The following is a 26,289-nucleotide window of genomic DNA, read 5'->3' as shown; positions in this document are numbered from 1 at the left end:
GGAATGCCCTCTGCTGAATTCTCATGATGGTTTGTCCTGCTGAACAGAGCTGGTTCAACAAAATAGCTGATACAGCAGGTCGCCACCAGGCCTTTTCCCAATTTCCTTCCTCCTGTAGGTCAAAAAATCTCCAATCTGAGTTGGATCCAGTGCCAGCCCAGGATGAGACTCCTGCAGACAAAGCTGCTGCAGCAGAAACATTAAATCTCACAGGCAAGTTGTCACCATAGCCTCCCTTCCACAGCAAACAGCATTCCTGGCAGTAGTAAGGGCTCTTGCCCTTGGCTTCCAGTTTGTATATACCCTGACTATCTTCTAGCCTGTGCCCCACCCAGGTTGCTCCTGGGTCTGATTGCCTTTCCTTCTCAATAGCAGATCTTGAGAGAACTGAGGACTCCAAAGAAGCCATAGACACCATGGCCCTTGACACTTTACACTCTAGTATCAAGGCATCCTCCTCTGAAGAAGGCAGCACCTCATAGCTCTGAAATCACCAGTGACGCAAATACCAGCTGACCTCCAGGTGATCCAGCCCCAATCAAATATATGGGTCTATTGAATCAATATTCCCAAAGGGGGAAAATGGATCAAAAATAAGACTGAAAAAGAGAACCTGAGAAAGTAATTATTGAGAACCAAAACATTCAACAGAATGTGAGGGCTACAACAACATGAATGTTAGACATGTTCATGAAAAAGACTTTTTCGGTCAATTGTATGTGGATGGCTTTGACATCATCATTGAGACTTCAGCCCCTCCTATGATGTGGTAAATCAGTCATAGATAACTGCTGATGTGAAGATGCTTCAGATTGACCACACACAAAAGCATCCTATTTCATTCTCCAGTCCAGTGTTGAACCTGAGATCATGTCATGCACAAGTGTCCCTGAGAGAATGCACTAGAGAGATGGCCTCAGTCCCTCATTCCTCTTTTTTCCTTCATTTTTAAAATGAATGAGGATTCTTCAGTTTCACAGCCTGGACTGAAGGGACTGGTCCTGAGAAATCATTAAAGAAGACATCTGACACATCTTTGATATTTATGGGAATTCAGCTGCCGTCCACAGATTTGCAGGGTCTCTAATAGGCATACAAGTGTATGTTGGCTGAAATAATGAAATAGTGGCCAATACATAACAGGACTGGCAGAGGGTGATAATTTATCAAGAGCCATATAGAATGCTCTAAGAACAATTCTCAACCTTAATTTTGTTAAGAGCTTGACCTACAAAGGCCAATGGATGCATGGCAGTACTAGAATTCAAAAGACTTTTTACAATTGATACCTGCCTTCCTATCATAACCAAGGCCATCCACAGGCTGTAGGTCTGTGCTGCTAAATCTGCAGCAACCTAGTACTGTTTAGCTTAATTTTTTATTTGCCTGTTTGGTTAGGTTTGCTTGCTTTGGTTTTTGTTGTTTTGTTTTTGTTGTTGTTGTTCTCTTTGTTATGGTTTGATATTTTGTATTTATTTGTTCTTTCTTATATTGTTATTATTGGTTCTGTATTTTGTTAAGTTTATTGACTTCTTCATTTAAGCTCCTAAGTAGTAATATGACTGTATTTTAATGAATAACAACAAATTTCCAACTCTTCTCTGTTATAACCATTTTCTTTGGTCAGATTTGGTATAGCCTTTATTTTCTTTTCGCAAGATTAATTCATGTGCTTCATGAACATAATTTCAAGACAACTTTTCACAATGTAAATGGAGGTACAAAAGATCAAAGAAGGCCAAAACACACCTAAATAACAAGAATAGTGAGAGAGGTATCATCATTACACGTGTCAAAATATAAAACAAAAACACAATAATTAAAATAACATCATAATCACACAAACATAGACTACTTCTGATTTCTGTCAGGCTAATTTTGGTCAGCCAGTCCCATACTTTGTCCCCCAACTCAAGGTAACTTTATTAATTGTTTTAGAACTTCAAAAGCAATCAAGTATCTGGCATCAGCCTTCCATGTCAAGCCTCAGGGAATATTAAAGAAGAGTAGGAAGGAAGAATTTAAGAGCCAAAAGATAGAAAGGACTGCTGTGTCATGGAGATTTATGGATATGACATAGGTGTCATATTTACATATTCATAGGATGTGTGGTTACTTACATAAGAAATTCTGGCAGGTGATAGATAAAGGCAGCCCAGTTACACACACACACACACACACACACACACACACACACTATATATATATATATATATATATATATATATATATATATATATATAAATGGGGAGGTGCTCTGTAGACCCACTCCACACAGAAGACTATTTTCTGCTGACAGCTGCTAGATTAGGAGAAATCACTCTTGCTAGTAGACATCTGTATGTTTCTTGTGTTTCAATGGATGACAACACTCACACATATATTTAAAACACTTATTTATAGGACTTGGATTCTTAGTTTCCTTTTTGTTGCTGTGGCTAATATCTTGACAAAAAAAACAACTCAGGAGAGAGAAAGCTTTGTGTTACCATATAGATCCGGATCACAGTCTATCATTGAGTCAAATCAGTGCAGAAACTTGAAATCAGGCCTGCTTCCTATTCAATACAACATTAACACTGGCCAAGCAATACATTTTACAACCAAAGATATACAGAAGGAACAAAGATGAATGTGTGTACTATCTCCCTTGCAAGTCAATTTCTACTCATCCAGCCTTCTCATAAAGTTTAGGATCACCAGCTTAGGGATGCATGGTCCCACACATGGCTCAACCTTCCTATATCTGTCAACAGTCAAGAAAATCAGAAAAGACAAATATATGTATCTTGTAATTCCCCATTGGACCAGATATGCACAAATGGTCTAAATACCAAGAGTAAATGATACTATGGTGCAAATTCCAACTGATACATCTCCATTGCACCCTTACTCCTAAGACAAGAGAATCACAAAAGAGGTGGCAGAAAGAGTGTAGGAGACAGAAGACTAGAATGCCTGCTGATAGGTAAGTTCCCCAAGAATGACAAGAGAAATGCATCCATAAATCTAAAAATATGATTTCCTGAGCAAATCTAACATGATAACACCAGTTCCAATTTTGGATTGGGGAGAGTCTATATGGAACAAATACTACATGAAGTCTGAAGTCCTGGAGGTGATCACACCAAAAAAAAAAAAAAAAAAAAAAAAAAAAGGTAGGATCAGTTTCTTCCAGTGACAAGGACTCACAGAGATTTTCCAATCCCACCTTGTTAGTCATAAAAACACGCACAGATGGAAAACACTAAAAGACTGATTGGTTGCATATTTTGTCTTTGGGGGGGCAGGGAATGACAGGAGTGTAGACAGGGAATATTTGGGGGCAGAGATGACTAGCAGAAGTGGGACTTGAACAAGGGATGCAGAGGAGGTAAATATGAGTAAACAATGATGAGATTTGATGAAAAAAATCATACACATTATACACATTGACTAAAAGTATAATAAATTTAGTAACTTTATTCAATTTTCCTTTGAGAGTTCCACTAAACAGATAATAAGAGAGGAGTACAGGCAAGCACATGGGTGTCTTTCATTAAGACAAACACAGGTTCCAGGGTGAGCTGACCCCAGTGTTTAAACAGGAGCATAGGGAAAGCTATACTGTGACAGGCACTACCTGTCATGGGACAACGTATTCATTCCTCATACATACAATGTGCCTTTCTGTAAATAACTTTGTTTACTTTTTGGCACTTACTACTAAACTTTGATATCATTTATACCTCATAATGAAATTCACATTAGATCCTACCAACAATCACATATAGAAATAAGGAATTTGAGGAAGGAAATTGTGAATCAAGCAAGCTGACAAAATCCCTTCATCTAATAGATGGAAGGTCCAGACTTCAACAAAATCTTAATCTCTGGATTGTCCCCTGTTCATGGAGGGATGATCCAAGCATTTTGGCATGACCAATAAGCACTAAACAATAAAATACCTGGATATCACACAGTTCAGTAACTCTGCTACCTCAGACACTTGCTGAATCTTTTTACTGGGTCCTCCCTTAAAGACCAGCAGACATACTCAGGGGTTGCAGTGTCTGTCCAAAGACAAAGCCCATGGAGTCTTATGAGAGTACTTGGCATTGCATCCTAATGACAGCTATCATAAATTCTCACAGGACCCTGTGTTCTGTCATATGTCTTCCTACCATGGGAAAACCTTGTTTTATATTGGGAGAGTGGAGGAAGAGTGGAAGACAACAAGAGCTCACTGTGCCATGTTACCTACAGCAGCATCTTCTCCAGCAGTGACTTGCTTCTATCTCCCAGAATATTTCTGGAGTATAAGAAGGGGCATAATATAGACCCACATTTCACTTAGAAAACAAAACAAAAAAAAAAAACCCCAATCCTGGGTGTATCTAAAGCACTCCTCTGCTCTCCATCCCAAAGACCCTAATGCATCAGGAATGCATCTCCATCCCAAAGCTCCACTCCTACATGTATCAGGGTCACAAATAACAGCGCTAGATTAAGCTCCACCATTATCTGCATGAATCCTGCTGGCATGATTACCACAAACTCTGACTCAGATCTTTAGGAGAGTTTCTGATGCAACTAGGCTTTCTCTCAATTCAACTCATAGGCACCAGATGGCAGCCATGAGCCCAACTGTAACAGCAAAATACCAGTGAGACCTCAGATGGCAGAGGTGCAGTCAAAACTACTTCTTTTGAGCTTCAGAAACACAAATAATGCATGTTTTCTCTAATATGTAGATATTAGATTTTAATAATTTTATTGTGGAGGAATGTCATTGGCCATGGGACTAGAAAAGGATTGCTTTGGGCCATCTAGGGTTTTGCAAAGTACATCCTGAGACAAAGGACTAGGTGTCAGGGAAAGAAGGAAAATGAGCCTCAGAGGAAGATAAAGTAAATCTTTATCTCTTAGGATAGGGAGAGTTCCTGGGCTGGCAGTTCCCTAACCTGAATCTGAGTTGAGTCTTTTGTAGCCAGGACTTTCATCTGTTGGTTTTGTTTAGATAACCATAACATGTCCTCCCATCCACTTCTCTTCACATATCTTCTATGGATTAGACGCTCCATCTCTGGCAGCTGCTTGTGCTTTCCCATCCACACATATCTGTCTCTCTAACTCCTTCAATAGTTCATTATTCTGCATACTAATTTTTTTTAGACCAACAATATATTTAAGATAAAAATAAAAAATTTTAAATGACTACTTACCTTTTTGACATTTGGAGTATGTTAGATCATGATTTTCAGGAAGGAAGTGGAAAGATTTAGACAGATCTTCACAGGCAGTTGCAGTTAAGTCAAGATTTACAGAAAGCACAGAGCTTCATTCACCATGCAGATATCTGATGAGACATCATTATGAGCAGACAAGACAAAGGTAAGAGACGCAGGATCTGGTAAGGAAATGTGCCCCTTTTGGTCCTGGAATAACTTTCCCTATGGCTCCTTGTACTTCACAGCACAGGACTGCAGAAGAGTCCTGAGACACTGAGGACTGCTATCAGGTGATACTGATGCTGATCTGTTGATTGTTGGGCAATGTGCTTTAGACTTGGCATCTTTTTCTCCACTCTCTTAGGGACAGGTAAGGTACATCCAATAATGTCACCATCACTGAGACATCCAGCTACCCTGCTCTGGGCCACTGCTCTCACCACAGATAACTGTACACAGATAACTGGGACTTCTCGGGTGCTGCATTCTGACTGACTAGAAAAATTCAGAGACTTAAAGTGATGATAGTTGTATCTCAATCTTGAACACCAAAAGGGAGAAAAATAAGAGCTGTCTTGCAAGGTTCTGATTTCTGAATTGGCTACAATCTGAAATATATAATGTAGTAACTCATACTTGTTAACTAAAAATTTATCTGCTTTCCTTTTCTCACTAAAACCTTATTTCTCCTCCTCCTCCTTCTTCTATGTCCAAGTATGTGGTTCGTTTTCCCTTTCTCTTCTCTTCATGTGTATTTGATGAGGGGATCTTCTAGAAAATATAAGTATCTGTTCTTTAAGATTGTCATTACTTATTGCTATCTTCTTGGCATTATTTCCTCATGTCTACAACAATATGGACCAGGGTCTCAGAAGAATACAGATGGCACACATATTCCATTTTGAAATTTCCTTCTCCTGAGTAAAAACATTTTTGGATGTTTTTTATTTACTCGTTATTGGGTGTCATTTGTGATAAACTTATGCTGTACTATTTGTATTGATTCTTATCAGACTTGTTTCATAAACTTCCAAAACACTCAGTACTTGAATCTGGTTAGGACATGTGCATTGCAGGGACAGGCACTGTGGCTCTTGCCTGCAGAACTTTTGGATTGGCAATTCTCTGCCTCAGGTCACAGGTCACTCAAAACTGCAGGGAGGTGCCATTGAGTTCAACATGAGTAACTTTTAATACAGACATTGAAGAAAATGTCAAGTTGTTAGATTGCTAGAGATATTTATTCATTTTTCTTTATGCTCTTTAAAACATATCTTCCTCACTGGCTTCTGTCGATTTTAATGAAGGATCAGTTATTTGTTTCTCAGAGTAGAGAAAATGAAATTTGCCTGTGTTAATAGTACTACATTGTTTGATTTAGTGAGTTCTCTAAGTGCCTAATGCCTTACCTTGACTGCCTGTGTTATCCTGCCAAAGTAAGAGTGGTGGTCTTGCAGAATCTCCACCCCCCACCTGAGTTCTGCAGTAACCTTGCTAGTTTTTAGTTCAGAAGGGCTAAGTCACAGAGAGTCACTGAAGTCTCAGATCTTTACTGGTTAGGAGACTGCCCTGACCAGTAAAGCTGAATATAGGAAAAGGGGAAATGCAAGTACAGATAAGCAGGCTATTAACAGGTTGAAAGGGTTGCAGCAGTTGCTAAATACCCTAGCCTAATAAGGAGGGGTTCCTAAGTAACCTAACTGCATTCCTGTAATCCCTAATTTCTACTTATCATGAAGTTGGGGGGTGTAGCAATCTTCTTACTCAATGGGAAGTTCTTAAAAAAAAAAAAAAAAGGCTTGAAATCTCTAAGGCTTGTGCCAGGATTGCTCTGGACAGGAAACCATACCATATTTTGTCTTTTAGTGTTTATTTTGCAGAACTGTAAGCTCCAAAGGTCTGTGCACTCTCATGCAAAATACTCACACTCTGTGGCTGTCTGTCTTTCTTTATACTTCTTATACTTCTTAATCATGTCCTTACTTGTGCAGGAGCATTTCTTCTCTAGTCAGTTCTGATTATAGGTTGCAGCTGCATTTTTTTTTCCACTACGTTTGAAGCTATCCATTGGTTGAATGAACAGTCTATGTTTTCAAATATTTCCTCAACTTCTTGTTCTGCTTCCTGGAATCCTGTGTATGTTCTCTTGAATGTACCACATAGCCCTCAGAAAGTTGAGATATGCTCATTATTTTTCTATATAGTTTATTATTGTATTGCTATTTCAATCTTGTCTTTCATCTATGAAACTTGTCCTTCTCTTGGACTTGCAAAATGTTTTCTGTTTGATTGATTGGTTCCTCCTCTTCTAACAAGTATGCTTGGTTCCTGTTCAGAGTCCCAATTTTCTTGCTGAAGTTTTCCTCTGCAGTTTTTTCTCTAATTTCCTAATTACTTGGTTCACTTTGATAACTTCTTTATTAAATCCCTGACTTGAGTCTCTTACATTGTTCTTATGCTTTCTTGACTCCCATAAATGGTCATTCATGTCCTTTCAAAGGATAATACAAAGTCTTTATCTCGTAATTTAGCTGACCCATTCTCTTTGGTGTCCATGACTGAGGAGTTGTGAGATTAGGTGGATGTCATAGTGGGTTGTTGTCTCATGTATTTTGTGTTAATTCATTGTGCTTTGTACATCTGAAGGATGTGTCTTCTAAATTTGTTTCTCGGTAGATTCAGGCCCAGTCACATATGATTTCAATGAGTTTCCAGCTCAATTTATCATTAAGTCTCTAGTCCTCAACTCTATAGCTTTTCTTTATCTTGCGTGAAGTGTGAGTTTAGAATGTTGGAAAAACCATGGCTTCTTCTGAATTTCCTTCAATGAGAGTGATTAAACCAGTCTCGAAGGTCTCTCGTTCTATATTCCAATTGCCTTATGAGCCTCACTTTATTTTCAAAAGCATCAGCATAGCCTGGTGTGAGCTTCATACTCTTGTCCATCCCTACTCTGGTATAGCTGAACCTCAGCATCTCAAGCTCAATATCAGATTTGTAGGGACTCCCCAGAAACATCAGCAGTTTCACACGGTAAACTCACATAATATATCTCTGACTAATCCACTCTGGTTCACTCAGTTTCACCAGGAAATTGTGTGCTTTGCTATTCTGGATGCCTAGTCTGAGGTATGTGCTGTTACCAACTTAAAGAAAAACTAATACTTTAAACCATTGTGGTGGAATATTCCCTGGTATAGAAAACATTACACATGATGTTGGGAACCAGCAGTCTGCTGACCCCCACCCCGTGATGTTGGGCAGAATGTTCATGGCCATGTTTTCTAGTTATCTTGCTGCTTAAGCTCTACCTGGCTGCTCAGCGGACTCAGTTAAGCATGTGTAAGTTTCCCTTTAAAGCAAGCATGCCAAGTGTGCCTCTCTATTGCTCTTTCTTTCTCTCTCTTACTCTTGCTCTCTCTTTCTCTCACTCTTTCTTGATCTCTCTTTCTCTCTTCTCTCTCTCTCTACCCTGCTTTCAGTTGGCCACCAGCTACCTCCACTTTCTCTCCCCTCTATCAATAAACTCCATGTGGGCACTGAGTCTCTTTTTTGTGTTTCTTAGGCAATATTTGTATTAAAAGAGCAACATTGGTGCCGAACCCAGTCAGGCTCTCCTTGAGGTCTTAGTGGCCATCTGCTGGTGGGCGGCCAGCAAGAGACACTTGGGGAACCTTATTCCGAAGCAGTGGTCCATTTCCATCCACCAGTTCGCTGGAAATACCATCCCACACAGGCTTCAATTAGGTAAGGTAAGGTTTTTTTTTTTTTTTTTTTTTTTTTTTTTTTTTTTATTTTAACCCTTTTCCTTAGGGTCGGGTACATTCCTCATGGGTGAATGACATACTGACCTCCCTGGGCAATATATCTGTTTCTGGCTTCAAACCTTTCTGCTCTCGGACTGCTGAGTCATCCAACCTCTGTTGGCCTTGGCAAACTTTTCAGGCTGAGCTTTGAATAATGCTCTGCCATTCTCACTTATTGTGTGGCCACACTCTTGAGCTGACCAGTTCCAAGACTTATTGGTCACTTCTCAAATCACCCATGCAGAATAAGCCGACCAAGGAAATATCCCCCTCCACTGGGATGCCTAATTGATAATTTAAAACCCTTTCACTAAATGCCACTTGTTAAGGCACCCAGACTTATTTATCTATGTACTAATAAGTGATCTAGATATCCCCTAGAAAATAAGTCAAATTGGCCAAAATTACTGCCAGCAAACAGGTAGATGGAAGGAGTTTTTTCTATCTCTCTGCTAAACAATCTCTTTCCCTAAACTTGTTTCTGTTCTCTTCCCACCATGCTAAAACTCTCCTGCGTGCAGCAGCTGCAGCCTGTCTCAGGGAGGGAACCTCCCTCCACCTAAAAGTGTCCTGTTCAGCTAGGCATCTTATACTCCTGTTCAAATGTCTTACTCTCATTCCTCCTCTCTGCTGCTCTTCTACTTTTTTTTTTTTTTTTTTTCCTCTGTGCAGATGCCAGTAGCTCACAGTGGGCTGGGCTGAGGCCGCATCTGCTCAAGCTGCCAGCTGTTGGGAATGTATTTATGGCAGCTGCCATCTTGACCATGTGGCCTAGCCTCCCCTCCCCCTCCCCCATGGATCTTCCCTCTGCTACACCAGCCACCTAGGCAGAGGGAGTCTAGCCAGCTTCTGCTGCCAACAGAACCTGCAATTCATTTACTTTTACCTTTTATTCTTTGTCTCTATGTTTTCTTTTCACTGACTATGTTACACATAGCTTCACACTCTGGTCCTTCTCATTTTTACCCAGTCCTGTTTAATAAATCTAACTTTATATGTAAATGTAAGCTAACTCTATACAACTTAAATTCAACTGTACTAAGTCTCAAATATTTCTAAATTGTTATGTGTCTTTAAATGATGAAGGTCTATTTCAAACTAACAAAATATTTATGCCACCCAGTCCTTCCTATAAGCTGTTTATAAAGGTTAAGCTTCTATTATCAAAGGGAGTTTTTCTCTACCTCTTTGTCCTTTACAGGTGTAAGTCTACCTACTAAGTTAAAACCAGTTACAGTCAGGCTGGAGGGCTCTGAGTATAACATCCCTCCACAGCCTCTCAGCTAGTATCCAGTTTTCCAGACAGATTAATTAGTTACAGGGATAATCCCTCACCTAGCCACCTATGTGTTTAAGGCAAGAAACCAAAGAAAAATTTTGTATACTAAGGTATATTAAAAACTCAGCCCTCAAATGCTCAGAGATCTAGAGAGTATGGCATTTAAAATGTTTCATTAAAAAGCTTTTATAACAAAGAGACAGGCCAGCTGCTTGCACCACCCATTTCCTCCAAGAAGACTGATGGACACTGAAGAAGCTCCACCCACAAAAGTGGCAACACTAGCCACTGAACAATCCTGCCTTTCATCTCAACTGCTGCAAAGGGCTCTAAGGAGCATGGACAAGAGGGCAGTGGAATCCACTTTCTCCACATTGCTTGGGCCAACTGTAGGTAAGTCTTCCAAAAGTTCCTAATCCACAGGTCTCGTGCCATCAGCAGAAGGCAGATGTCCTTAAAGCCTCTAACCTCAACAACTGTGGAGGACCTGGGGATGGCTGTCCATGCTGCCAGCTAGTAAGTCCCTGTTACTCTCTAATCATTCAGGTCATTCAGGTAAAATTTTATTCTTCTCAAGAACTCTGATGCTTTTGACAACTGATAGTTTTGTCAGGTTAAAGCAGCAGCCAAGGTTCCGATTGTTACAAAACATATTTCAGAAATGGATACTTTAAGGTTGCTACTGTTTATACTCTTAACAATAATCAATAAAGTTTTACCACTATACGATCATAACTATAACTATAAGCTCAAAATTAAGATGCTTTTCATTGTGTTAAAAATCTGCCAGTTGTATGTGTTTATTATTTCAGCCAAATCATTTCTAAATGCTGCTAATGTGTCTTTGAAAGACCCCAGCAGACCCCAAGAGTTTGGAGCCTGTCAGGGGGAAGGCCCTTTCCCCCCAAGAGATGAGACCAGACCACTGGATGCAAGTGCAAGAGGTTATTTATTGTTTACACACAGGTACCTATGGACGCCTCAGTCTTTCAAGAGACTGAGAGAACGTGCCTGGTTAAAGCATATGCAGTTTATATAAGGTTGGTGTGGCAAGAAGCAGGCTTACAGAAGCAGAAGCATGGTTACAGGGATTTCATTGTTTCATCTAAATGTAGCAGTTGTAGTTAACCAAGGACAGTTGGATATTCGGGTTAGGCACAAATAATACAATGAATTCAGTTATGACTATCTCAGCATCCTGGATATTGTCCTGCTGACCTTGCTTTAGTCCAAGCTGCAGACCACAGATATCTGGTTGGTGTTGGATAAGAGCAGCACCTGCTTCCCTCCTGTACTTTTCTCATAACTTGACCTTGGCAATTAATGAGAGCAGCTCGAGCAGGCAATAAGCATAGTGGGGGGTCTTTCATCTTAATATTTATGTTTTCACAAACTTAAAGGACTCTTGTAAGTTCCAGGGAGCCGAATTGGACCCATCCAAACAGGTCAGATTGACTCCAAATAAATATTCAACCTTTCCCTGGCCCTAGGACTCCCCTCACCTCAGGAACCCCTCCATCATTTTACAATTCTCCCCTCAAGTACAAGGACCTACAAAAAGAAACTTTTTTTTTTCTAAATTTAACCTTGTCCTCTGTTCTGCTAACATCTTGCCAGGTCTCAAAAAGACACCAGAATTCCTTACTGTCAGGACTGCGATGAAACAACCAGCTACCAGGACATGGCAGCACCCCAGCTTTCTCATTCCCCCAAAGATGATCACTGCCCCAAGTCAGCAGGAAGCAGTCTTGATAACTCAACATCCTTATTCCCAAACCTGCCACACCCAAACCCCACCTTTTAAATAACAATAACAGGTGGGAATGGTGGGAACCAGCAGTCTGCTGACCCCACCCCCCTGATGATGGGCAGAATGTTCATGGCCATTTCTTCTCTACATCATGACTTACCTAGCTGCTCAAGTTTTACCTGGCTGCACAGGGGACTAAGTTACACGTGGGCAAGTTTCCCTTTTAAATCAAACACGCCAAACATGCTTCTCTCTTGCTCTCTCTTGCTCTTTCTCACTCTTTCTCTCTCTCTTCCTCTCTTCTCTCTCTCCCCTGCTTTTGGTTGGCCACCAACTACCCCCCTTTCTCTCCCCTCTATCAATAAACTCCACATGAGTACTGAGTCTTGTGTTTGTGTTTCTTAGGCAATAATTGTATCAAAAGAACAACACATGATCTCTGTGGTCTATTTTTAGTTGAATACTTTTCAGACAAAGTATTAAAAGAAAGGCATTCCCTATGGCTGTTTCTAGATTGCATAAAATGAGGTTTTACTTAGAAACACACTTCTGATGCAGACCACAGATGAAGCAGCCACAGTTGGAACCTTTTCCTCTCCGTGCACAGGTGTGTTCTCAGCTGGGCTCCCTGAGAGAGGCTATGCTTAAGGAGCTCTGGTTTTTGTTCAGATTCTGCTATGGTTTCAAACACTGTGAGTCGATTCCCAGAGAGCACAGAAATACTTCACTGAATCTTCTATCTGTGAAGCTGAAATGACAAGGCTGAAGGACTTGGATGATTTCTGGAACATGACAGAATAGCGGTCACTTCTCTCAGTCTGAGTGGAAGAAGAAATTTGGCGAATAAGGAAAATCATCTCCCCACTAAGAAGCTGCTTGTACCAAAACAGGTGATAAAAGTTCTGAGTTGTCTCGTATGAACACTCCAGGTTGACTTCTTCCCCCTCCTGTGCGCTTGCCATTGACTGGACCTGAGTCACTTTCTGGCCCAAACTGGATCCTGCAGAACAATCACAAGAAATAAAAAAAGCTTATTCTGTGGTAATGTGAACAAAAATGCTGTTGGATTTCAGTACCATGAGGCCTAAAATGAACTTCAATGAAGACATATTCTGCTTGCTTCTCTCTAATCCCTGTTCCCTATCACATCCATGTGAATGCTATGTGCCTGGGGCAAGGCTTCCTGCTTATTCCCTTAACTACTGTGAGACATTCTTACCAGAGAAGGCCAAGGCCACCAGCACACAGAGCAGGCTGCAGGGAGGCATGTGGCCCATGTCCCTCTCTGTAAATGTTGTCTCCTCAGGATTAGATCAGTGTGAGGTCTCAGTGCCTGACTCTGCACGTGTACTGACTGTGTTTTCTACATTATTTCAGACAGGAAATGAGGTTGTGTATGATCATAGGCCACATGTTCCTTGTGCAGAGAGAAAAAGTGTAGGTCACCACAGACTTTTACATGCTTCCTGTCTTTCTTGGTAGTTAAAAGGAGAAGCACCTAAAAGGGAGACTGGGAAAACCTGGCCCTGCTGAGGGTGAAGCTGCTTTGCACATAGGGTTGTTATTCAGTGGGATAATGTGGAGGATGGAAGTCAGATTCATTATGAGCCATGTACTGTCTTTAATGCACCTGCAGACAGACCATTGTCATATGTTGACTTCTCTGTATCCATATCTAATAAAGATTAATTTTTAAAAAATTCTCATTTGTCCGTGAATTTCCCTGTGAACACTGGGACCTGAAACAATCTCCTCCATCTCTGAAGGCAGGGTCTGTATAAATTCTGCAGCTAGGAGAGCTACTTTTAACTCATATGGTGAAGGGCAGTGCCTCAGAATGCCAGAAGATCCCCTTTGCCTATGTCTGTGAATCTGTAACAGGAATTAACTAATAGTCTATAGTGGCTAAGGAGATGCCAGTGTCAGGTGCCTGCTGTGGGTGAGGTGCCAGCAGCCACATAGGATCCAGTGATGTGGAAGCCCCTGCAGCCAGAGCTCTAGGAAACAGACAGGGGAACCCTGAGATCTCACCAGTCAGTCAGTGTTGTCCAATTGGTGAGCTTCAATTTCAGTGAGAACCTGTGCCAAATAAATAGATGAATAAAGGAGAAAAGAAATACAGGGAGATACACAATGATATACACAATGAAGATCATAGGTTTACACACATAGGCCCACACACACACACACACAAGCACACACAAACACAGGCACAGAGAGGCAGGAAAAGATAGAGATAGAGACAAAGACAGAGAAAAGTTACACTAACTTAAAAATTGACTTATATGAAACCTTATTGTCTTGTAAAAGTCTAACATCAAGTTTAACTCTCAATCCTCATGTCCACATTACGAGAAATTTAGTTTAAGGCTTAGTTAGTAAATGTTAACAAAATTAAGGACGAAACTATGCTTGTTTCATAGTAAAGAAGGCTTTTGCCATTTTCCTCTTTTTGGTTGGGATATATAAGAATGTTAAAGAATAAACATGTGGTTCAGTATTCACTGCATTGCCCTCCTGACTATTCTGTGTCTCTATTTTTTTCCTTAGTATCTTTACCTGTCATTTTCTTAATCCATACTCACCTTCTCAGGTACCAACCAGGCAACTCAGCTGGATCTGCCTGAAGCCCCCCCCCCCAGGCCACTTTCTACACAAGGCACATAATATAGATTATCATTCCAAAAAGGAGGAAAGGGAGCATAGTAAGGAAATTCCCTATCAAAAAAAAGACTAAAACAAGCTGAACAAACTACAAACTTTGTATTTCCTTGTCTGTATGATGTCAAAATGATCTTCAGATGTCCAACTCATTTCAACTTTGTTGATTGCAACACATTTCTTTCTTTTGGAAACATTGCACTAACTGTTAGCATCTCTTCTTGGCTGATATTTCAAGTGTAGGGCATTACTATCACCTTGGGGTCTCCAAGGTAACCCAGCCTTTATCTTTATAACTGCATGCTACTACCTATCTGGACCTCCATTCAGGTACCCCTTGGTCATATGCCTGGCTTCAGGAACTTTCCTTAGTTTTGGAGGGAGATTCCACAAAATTCACTATTGGTTCTAATGTAGAACCCATGGGGCCAAAGCTGCCAAATTCTGCTGCTTGGTTGAGCCAGAGCGTGGCCCCCTTGTTTAAAGACATCTTCACCATTTTTCTGATTTCAGGTCTCCTTCACTATTTAAGCTTGGCTTCCTGGCACTCACTCTGTAAACTAGGATACCCTCAAATTCAAAGATCTGTCTTGATCACCACATGAAAACAGCCAATTGGTGTTGGTGGCCCATGCCTTTAATCCCAGCACTCATGAGGCAACAGCAGGCAGATCACTGTGAGTTCGAGGCCAGCCTGGTCTCGAATTAGTTCCAGGACAGGTTCCAAAACAATACAGAGAAACCCTGCCTCAGAAAACCCAATAAAAAAGATTATATTATTTTAAATTAACCTGCCTTCATTGCATTGCTGGTCTCTTTAAGTGTTTCCCTGACTTTCATTCCCATGGAAATCAGAGTTCTGTCTTGAGGTACCCAGAGTTTCCCAATTCTTTGTTCTTCATTCTGGAGGATGTCTTTGCTCTCCTGCTCTTCTGAGCTAAGTGTTTGTATTCAATGAAGGCTATTCTTATACAAACCTTCTTCCCAGTTTGGAGCTCAACTTTATAAACTTGACAAGAATATTGCACATTGAAAGGCAGGGAGTTCGCCTACTGGTATTGTGAGATCTATCTCCTACTGCTAAGACATAACTGAATTATGGATACAGAAAACTCCATTGTGAATGAGAATGAGAGCTTGTAGGCTTCCACATTGTTTTTTGTTTGTTGGTTTTGTTTTTTAAGACAGCATTTCACTGTATTCCTCAGCCTAGACTCCTAATCTTACACTCAAGCATGCCTCCTGTCTTGGCTTCCTAGGTAGTTAGGGCTAACACAACTATCAATTATGTGACATGGAAATATTTAAATGTATAAACTAATAAATCTTTTCCAGTGGAAATCATGTTAACATTTAAGTACCTTTAAGTGAATAAACCTTGCAAAGTGTTAGGTAATGTGAGGTCCTTTGTCTATTCTGTGCACTGCAGCTGCTTATGTAAGACCCTCAGAATGAGGAGTCTCCCAGTTTTGGTCGGTACCCCTAAGAACTCAATGTCCATTCCAGTTGCTGCAACATGCAATAGGCTTTAATGAACAGGAATTGTTTGCACAAATGGGCTCCATCTGCATGCAGGCCAGAGAGAAGCCCCATCCCCAGGGGAACAGATGTTTTAAAGGCAAAACCCACAAGCTTAGGGAAGGGGTGTGACCCTCTCTCTGTCTATTAAATATGTGACCCTTTGAGGCCTGATGGTCTCCCTGTTAGGGTCAACAGACCTTAGGGCCTCGGGGTATGCAAATTAATCTTGTCTGGGAAAACTGGAGGTGCAGCTATATCTTTGTTTCTTAGGGAACCTATTTACCACCTGCTGACTCAGGGAAAGGAGGGGCAGTGTGAATTCTTGGTATCCTGCTATCTCAGGACCATGGTTAGCAAATTCCACCCAGCATTCCAATTATTTGGGCTTCATTTCATTTCTTTGCTAGTTTAAGTCTTTCACATATATGACATAAAAACAATGCATTCAAAATTGTATTTTTTCATCTCTGAAATACACATGTGAAACTAATTCTTTAGTGAAACTTTTGCATTTTCATTTAATGAATAAAATTATTTCTTCTTTCCCCTTTGAAGCCATATGCCTATTGTAAACACACTTCCTGGTTTACATACTTGAATTCTTGAAGGTAGATAGGGACATGAACAGCAAAACAGGAAGTATAAGTGGCCAGTGGTCATGTAAATCACTACTTCCCTGGTATCAGGGGAGAGTAAGGTAAAAGTCAAGTATGTGATTTCTATCACAGAAGTCACAGTCAAAGTGACTGACACATTGGGCTGCAATAACTACACATTAATAACATTGCTGACAAAAGTGTAGGGGGATGCTGCTTATATAATTTACAGTTGGTACAAGCCAACTTCACAGGAAACTGCACAACTACCCAGTAAACAATTCAACTGAACTAGTTCAGGAAATAGATGTAAATTCTCCAGTGGTTGCTGAGGAGCAAAGGGAGACTGGAGAAAAGAAAGCTGTGACTTCACCTCCCTCTGTCTGAAGGAGTCTAATCCTTACATTCACTGTCACCAGTCACCTGCTCCTGCAAAGGAAAGCTGCTCTGCACCTCTGCCAGGCTCAGCCCCACAGCAGGTTTTTCCTGGAGCCTCAGCTGCAGGTTTGGGTGTGACTGCAGGTTCCTGGAGAGCATTGTGCACTTGCTGCACAGATGTAGGTGGCTGAGTCTCCAGGCTGAGGATCTGTGATGTGCAAGGGAGCTTTTTATCCCTCTCACTGAAGAAGACTGTGAACCTTCCATCTTTCTTTTTATTTGACACTGAATGTATGGCTATTAATAGTGCAGGGCCTTCTCCACGGAAGTAGTCAAATGCACCATTGTCATAAGTGCAGTTCAGAACTGAAGTCTGTCCTTTCCAGACTGTCAGAGATTATGGACTTTGTCTCACTTGTTGCTGGTCACATCCCTCCCCCTCCTGGCCACTCACCCCTGTGTAGAGAAATGACAAATGTCATTAGGTTCCCAGGTCTGCACTATTTATGGTTTCAGCATTCATGGTTTTGTCTGGTGCCCCAGTTCTCCCATGCTTCTACATTAATCCCCATCCTGGGGTTTATCCTCCATGACTCACAAGCTGTGTGAAGGGCTGGGACTACAAATAATGCTTTCAGGAACTTGTCCATTCTTCCTAGATGAAGCTTGGGGATAATGCATTTTATCTCCCCCACAACACAGACTCCAAACTTACAGACACTCTCAACAGGGTCCACCCCTCACAAACAAGGTGTCTAAAGCTATTTCTGACATAGGCAACACCTCCCTATTCTGTTCAAATTGATTATCAATGCAATTCTACCATTATACATTTTAGGTATATATGTGTGTTAGTATAGGCACCAAGAATAGCTCTGTGAATTTTCTGAAATATACAGAGAGAGAGAGAGAGAGAGAGAGAGAGAGAGAGAGAGAGAGAGAGACCAAAGGGGACCATTATAGGTTTAAAGAGAAAACTGACAATATAGAAATGGCCAGAGACTTCCAAGGATGCCCCTAACTAATGTGAGCAAAAGTGGAAAGGCTATCCTAAATGTGCTTCCCTGATAATGAGATTGATGACTAACTTATCAACTTATCTGCCATCATAGAGCCCTCATCCAGTCGTTGATGGAAAAAGAAGCAGACACCCACAGCAAAACACTGAGCCTGAGCAGAACTCCTGGAATCCACTTGCAGAGAGGGATAAATGATGAGCAACGGGATCAATACCAGGGTGCAGAAACCCACAGAGACAGCTGACCTGAACAAGGGGGAGCTCATTGACCCCAGACTGATAGCAGGGAAACCAGTATAAGACTGACTCAGACCCCCCTGAGCTTGGGTCTCAGTTAGGAGGCCTGGGCAGTCTATGGTACATCTGGCAATGGATCCCATTCCCCATGGAGAGTTACTCCCTTAGCCTAAAGACAGACACATGGGAGGGCCTAGGCCCTATTCTAAATGACTTGACAGATTTTGATGATCCCTCTTGGAAAACCTCACCCTCCCTGGGGAGTGGATAGGGGATGGGATGGGAGGTCTATGGCGGGGGTTGGGGAGTGTGAGAGGGAGAGGGAACTGGGATTGATATGTTAAATAAGAAAAAAATATTTTAAAAAAAGTAATGAATCTTTGAAAATGAACTGGAGAAGGCTCAGGAGGTGGATGTGATATTCAGCTTTTATATGATGAAATTCACCACCTTGAAAACCAGTTGGAACAAAAAGATAGAGAACTACCCAATGTGGCAAAAGTTTTGGATTAAGAGAAGAAAGTTAATGATTAATTAGCTCTTTGAATGGAGAGGCAGAATATGAAAGCAGCATATTAAGAGAATGAGCAGCTTTGTCAGGACATTACTGATGACCACAAACAAATAGATTCACAAAAGGAGTCATTTTGATCAGGAAGAGAAAGCAATGACAACCAATCACCTATGTCAAAAAGGAATTGCTCATTATCTGGATGAAAGTCACACCTTAACAGGAGCTAATGAGAAAACTGGAATTTAGAAGCAACATGTGAGAAAAAGTCTTGAACACTTGATACAGGAAATGGAGAAGATGACTGTTGACTATAACAGGATTAAAGTTGTTGTGCAACCAGGACATATGATTGTAGACCAGATTTTAAAAGAAAATGAGCACTGGCAATTCAGGTGAGAGAGCTCACAGACCTTCTGAAAAACTTGGATGAAGAGGATGATCCAGTCATGATGGCTGTCGATGCAAACGTAGTCGAATAGAAGGTGCATTTTTCAACTGATAAAACTCTTTCAAGTTTTATATTTTGATTTAACTTAAATTTTGACATTAAGTATTTATAGGAGAAAATAACATTTATATTGGTTTCTTGAAGTTTATGTATTATTTAGAAAACCTCTAAAACTACTATTTGTAGTCCTCAACTTCACTTCCTTATTAAACAAGCACTTCCAAGTCAAGATTAATCAGGAATGAGATTAGGAAAATGATCTGTCAAGATCAGTTGGGAAGCTTCTTCAGAATACTCTCTTTCTTGCTTAATTGCCATATTCCAACCTCACCTAATTCCTCATCACACACTATCAAGAAGCTAGGAGTATGATGGTTGCTATTTGTGAACTCTCTGAGATGACCGAATGAGTAATTCTTATTGTAGAAGCTGTCATTGTAGTGTCACCACTTCTAGCCATGCTCACATAAATCTTACAGATAACTAGGAATTGTTTATTATCAGCGAAGCCCAGATAATCTATATTTGAAACAAATATAGTAGCAATGGGGATGAAGCTGAATGAATCACAAGGGGTCAATTAATTTGTGAATCTCTAGAATGTACATGTTTTAGCTAATTGAGTTGCTGTTTCAACCTGAAAGTAGCAATGGGAAGACAATTTTTGAATGAAGGAGCTCAGCTGCTTTACAGTTCGTCCCAGAGACAAGTGGCATGCTGGAGCTTTCCAACTGCCATCCCCTGAGATTCAGCAGTATTTTTATCACATTTAATTATTATGTAATGAGTTATCCCCTACAGCATGACTTTTAGTTTTCCAGGTTTTCTTTTGAAAGCAATGTTTCAATGAGAAATTCTGTATGTTTACTACATTGTAGATATGTAAATATTTTGTAGATGAAAGCCTACAAGTATTATTGTGGTACAAATTACAGATATATCTCTCTAATTTGTAATGTATCCTTTGGGTCTCATAATTTTTATGTGAAATATTTGTTGCATAGTACATAATGGAATATATTTTTTAAAATATCAAGACAGTGTTGAAATCCTACTTTGATTTAATAATATTCTTTCTGTTGCTTTTGTTACAACTTTATTCATTGTATCTTCAAAATTAATTCTTTTATAAAGTTCATGATAAGCAGATTAACTGGAAGTGTTGTCCTGTATTCTCTAAACACAGGATGGAAACAGTTGCTCTCAGTTTTCAATTTAGCAAAAAGACCAAAATGTTTCTGGAGTGTGTAAGAGGGATTTATATTTTATGACATTAACACAAGCATTTAATAAAATAAAGTGTAGATTTTACTCATGTGGCTGATGTTTTGGACATTTATCTTTCAACAAGCTGGTATCACATCCCTTTAAACTTAAGTGTGAACATCTGCAGTAGTATTTTCCTTTTCCTCACACCTTCCTTGTAGTTGGTGGGTATCTGATGAAGCCACAGCTGTGCAAAGCCTCCTGCAGAGTCTCCCTGTGTCAGGGCTGTAGCTGCACACCCAGCAGCAGTTTGGGGCCAGGCTGCAGGCTTAGTGATTGTAGTTTGCATCCTTTACTCTTCATGTGAATCTCAGGTGACCTAGGAATAGTAGTAGTTTGCTCTCTCCACCTCTCCCAAGGAATTACATCCTTCCCCGAAATCCTAAGAAAATGTTCTTTGACTTCCTGTGGCTCCCAGGTTAAAACCACCACTAACTTACACTGAAAATACAGCCATGAAATCACCCAGCAGGCACTCCCATGCTTCTCCATTGTTGTTATGCAGAAGGCTGCCAAAGTTGCTGCCTATTTCATCATCTCTTTCTTGTAAAATATAGGAACTCTCAGGCAGCACATCCAGCCTATCAGAGACTGGAGACCCACCTCAGCTCCTGGAGTCAGGACCAATGCAGGCACTGCCATCCTGGGGTCAGAGCTGGACTGGCTCCAAACCTTTGAGTAAACATTTTGTTTCATTCACTGCAGGCGATGTGATGAACAGTGTGGACGTTTGTGAAGTTATGTGTCCTGGCATGAGAACTGTTACAGGATTTTCACCACAGAGAAGTGTAAGGCCACACAACACAGGGTATGCTGAATGAAGGCAGATGGATTTGAGAGGCAGATGCTCAGCAGCCAGGCAGCCTGCTGCCTCTCAGTTTGTGCTCAGCTCCCTGTGCTGTTTCTGTCACTGTATCACCCACAGCACAATAGTACTCAGCCGAATCTAACTCTTGGACTGATGCTTTCTGCAAGTGGAAGGAGGTTGATCCTTTATCATGAGTAGCTTCAAAACCTCTGCTGCTTTCCCTCTCGCCAGCTGTAATGACTTTCAGGTGGAGCTGTAGACTTTCACCAGGATATCGAACATACCCGAAAAGAACAGGGTATGCGATGGTTGTGATTGAATATGTGCAATATTTTGTCAGGAACTGGCCTTCTGACATGGTCACTTGGCTTCCTGCTTGAGTCACAGAGTCTCCATGGGTCCTTCCTAGAGTGCAAGGAGAGCAGAGAAAGAGGGAGGGAGGGAGAGGGAGAGAGCCAGAGAAAGAGAGAGAGAGAGAGAGAGAGAGAGAGAGAGAGAGAGAGAGAGAGAGAGAGAGAGAGGAAGGATATTGTGTGTCACCTGGAGGATAATGCTCTTAGATAACATAAGGCTTAAGACTTTTCTGTTTAAATCACTTTTCTTACTGAGTATGAGGAGTATCACAGTCACGAAACCTGGAGAGGAGCCCATATTTAGTATCATCTAGAAAATGGTCTTGATTCTTAGCTTGAAGGAATCTTAATTCAGAGAAAGGGTGATTCTCCTCAGATACAAAACACACAGGCAATGAGTCTGCATTAGGAAACTGCATCCTCTGGTGGACAGGAACTGAACTGAGGATGGACGCTACCCTGTGCCTTCCCCAGATTTTAATAATAAGGCATATGTCAGTCTTTAGGACCTTGTACATGTAAAGGCAGCTGTCATATGTTAGAGTGGCCAAGATCAATAAAATAAATGACAGAACATATTTCTGGGGATTTGGGGAAAGGGAACACTTATTCATTATTGATGGTATTGCAAACTTGTACAGACACCATCAGAATCAGTGTGTTGATGCCTTGGGAAGTTGGGAACAGATGCTATACCACTCTTGGGAATATACCCAAAGGAGCCTACACTGTACCACAGAGGCACTTTCTCATCCACGTTCCTTGCTTCCCTATTCACAGTACACAGGAATTGGAACATCCCTGATGTCTATCCACTGATGAACATACGATGACACCATAGTACATCTACACAATGGAATAGTGTTATATTATTAAAAGGCGAAATTATGAAATGTGAAGGTAATTGGATTGAGATAGAAAAAAGTCAACCTGAAGGAGGTAACCTAGTCCCAAAAGGCAAATATTGCATGTTAAATTAGCTTTAAGCTTTCGATAGGCATGCTACAAGCCAAATAATCACAAAAATTAGGTTTCAGATAGGGAACCAGGAGGGAAGACAATGTCACTCTAGGAAGAAGAAATAGAACACAGTGTTACAGTGAAACAAAAGAAAAAGTAGACTAGGAAGATTAAATATGAAGAGGATAGAACAGAAGATGAAGGAGGGAATGTGGAAAGGGACAGCTAACACTGCCGGCCATTTGAAAAACCATATGGAAACACAATTGTAGAAGCATCCTAAAATATACGTAAGTATAAAAGGAGTCTAAATGAAGTACTAAATAGTAGGGCAAACAATGCCCCAACTAGACATCTTCCATCATCAATTAATACCTGTGTTGATCCACAAGCAGGAGACAGAATGAGGGCACTGTAGTTTTAAAAAGTAAGAAGTTCTGCCGAGCATTATGGAACATCTTTTTAATCCCAATACTAGGGAGGCAGAGGCAGGAGAATATCTGGGAGTTTGAGGTCAGCCTTGTCTACATAGTAAATTCTAGTACAGCCAAGACTACAAAGAGGAACCATCTCCCAAAAAAAAGTCAAGCAATAAAATTAAAGAGAAAAATGTAGTTGTAATTTTTCAGATGAAATAATGACAATATTATGAAAACCTTATGTAAGACAACAATGAAATACATTTTATCAAAGCTTCAGTTTTATTCCATTTGTATGCTTCATTTTAGATTATCATCTGAAGCACAATAGGGGCATATACGTGCATTGAACAGAAGTGTTTAATGAAAAATTAATAATTTTGTGGTGGTAGCCATATTGGCTTTTACTATGTGTTTACTAGTACAACAAATATAGAAAATAAATGACAATTGATAGAAGGGTAATGATTAAAGGCAAATCCTTCTTTTCAAGAGGAAATTTTTGTACTTAACATAAAAAATATGTGCACATGGATAAACACATTTACTTAGAAATATGTAAATGTAGTGCAAGATGACAAAAACCGCAGGATATGAAAGGCCAGACACTATAAATGCCTTCAAATCTCACTTTCAGCATTGTCTGTGCAACAAAACTTGTCTCAAGAAGAAAAAACCTAATGATAGATAGATAGATAGATAGATAGATAGATAGATAGATAGATAGATGATAGTTGATAGGTAGAAGACAAGTCTCCGAAGGGATCTTTTGAAGTACAGAGATCAAATTCAACAGTGAGGTTCCCATGGGAGTCAATGATCTCTCAGGCAAGAACCCTGAGAACAGACATAGTTTCTTCTGGCAGTCGGATGGCCCTGAAGGAAGAGAACAGAAGTTTCTGCAAATACTCTGGAGAGCATTTAGAAACTACCTGCATGCGACCCAGTTCTTGAGCTGATCTCCATTGTTGTTTTGATATCCATCAATGTTGTTTTGATACTGTACTTTTCAAAGATACTTTTTCTCAACTGTGCTTCATATCTTTACCTGTCAACATTATTTGCATAACCAATACAGTTCCATAGTCATAGTCACACAGGGCCACATCCTCCCAAGAATTCATACTCACACACGACCACACCCTCCCAGGAAGTCACAGTCACACAGGAACACATACTCCCATGAAGTCACAGTAACACAGGACCACATCCTCCCTTAAACTCATGGTCACACAGGACCATGTGCTCCCAGAGTGACTATGTTTCTGAAGAGACTAAATATTGAGCTAAATCTTACCTTCTGGGAACAGGGACAAATGGCATGTCTATGGATGAATAGTGTGCTCTTCACAATGAAGTCACTCCCTTGCTGCCACAGCTTTTGAAGTATATATTCACTAAGGAATGAATGTGACTGACAGATGGTGTAAGACTCTCAAGAGGATTCAAGTTCGGTTCCCAACACCTATGCCAAGTGACTCATAATACCCTTTTATACCAAAGCAAAGAAAATCCATGTCCCCTGGCCTTGAGGTCACGTGCAGTCATTAATACACACATGGATCACTCCAGCATGTATGTGGGTGTGCAAACACATACATGCATGCTAACACGCACACTCACAAACAGGCATGCACACAAATACAAACACACTCACATATTCATGCAAACATGCACATGCACACACTCACTCTCATACACACTCCTTTAAAATAATATTTTTTTCCAGTTGTAGATTGCATCATAAAGTTCTGACCGCATCCATGGTTTCTGTCTCCAAAGGTCTCTCTACTTTTACTATTAACAGCAGCCTCCTACTGATTGAAGCAAGATCTACAACCTCTCAATGTGCTAACATAGTTAGAATGCTTCTTACTGCAAATGGCTGAATGATGTAGGCAAATAAAGACTCTGAATATGTTATATGAGGCTAAGGTTTTCTTTTTATTTATAGTGGCTCTTGGTTTTCTGAGTTTCTCCCCTGTCAACTAAAAAACGATATCTTTCTGAGTACTAAGTGAAGTTCCACAATATTTAAGAGGCAGAGAGGAGGCACCAGCCATTGTCTCCCAAAGACCATCATTCAGTGATTTCATCTCCCTCTTTTTTTTGTCTATTTCCATGTAAAAACAAATAAAAATCTCCACAGTAATTAACCATCATCACTGCAATACCCCTCAGAAGCTAAAGGTACCATGTCACCTTTCACAAAAACAGTAACCACAGTCACAACATTCATCACAACTAACAGTACCTATGATGCTACAATCTTACAGGACTTGACATTACAATGTTTGTATTGAAAAAAAAAACCAATACTTGCTCCTTGTTTTCATCTAGCCATGGAAAATTTGATGCTAAAGACTCTGGCTATGTCTTTTCCTCCTGGGTATACCTCTGTGTTAAAATTTTCACTGAATTATTTTAGTATCCAAACTTGAAAGGGGCATTTGAGTGCACATAGTTTAATAAGGAAATATAGGCAGCAATGAAGAGGGGGTTTTAGAGGGATCATAAAGGGAGTTTCAAGAATGAAGGTATAATAACTTCTTCAAGAGCAATATGACAGCGACACATAGTTTTTATTACATGCATTCATTATATGTATGTATGTGCACATAACATCCATTGGAGGGTCAGGAGACAATCTTTGGTAGTCACTTCACTCCATTCACGGTGTTGATTCCAGGTATTAAAGTTGTGTTGTCAGGGTTGGTGTCAAACATCATCTTTATCTATTTGGCCATCTTGATGGAACCCCATGGGGAAGTTTTTAAAAGTGCTAATCCTAAAGCAGAGCAAACCTCTGGGTGTGTAAATTTCTGCTCTGCCATATAAACGGGGAAATAGCTAGAATTACATTTCTTGTATAGTCGTTCTGATAAAAGCATAGAAATTTCTCCTTGAACAAAGTGTTAAAAATATTTTCTTCTTTAGGAAAACATTACATTAACTTTCTAACTCTCCTTTAGAAAGCAGGTAAAAGTAAAGGTCATCTGCATCACTCTGAACATTGCTATAGCAACACAATACTGATTCATAAGACTTATCTAGATTGTAAAAGA

The 26,289-nt window shown here is 40.3% G+C and overlaps 1 pseudogene; it reads right to left on the bottom strand.

Annotated features, from left to right (window-relative positions):
• Nucleotides 1–17,216: 17,216 nt before the first annotated feature.
• Nucleotides 17,217–17,851, bottom strand: LOC127217606 (T cell receptor alpha variable 23/delta variable 6-like; annotated as a pseudogene).
• Nucleotides 17,852–26,289: the final 8,438 nt, after the last annotated feature.

The sequence above is a fragment of the Phodopus roborovskii genome, unplaced genomic scaffold (assembly GCF_943737965.1).
Source record: "Phodopus roborovskii unplaced genomic scaffold, PHOROB, whole genome shotgun sequence".
Taxonomy (NCBI): domain Eukaryota; kingdom Metazoa; phylum Chordata; class Mammalia; order Rodentia; family Cricetidae; genus Phodopus; species Phodopus roborovskii.
This window is presented reverse-complemented; position numbering and strand designations above follow the sequence as displayed.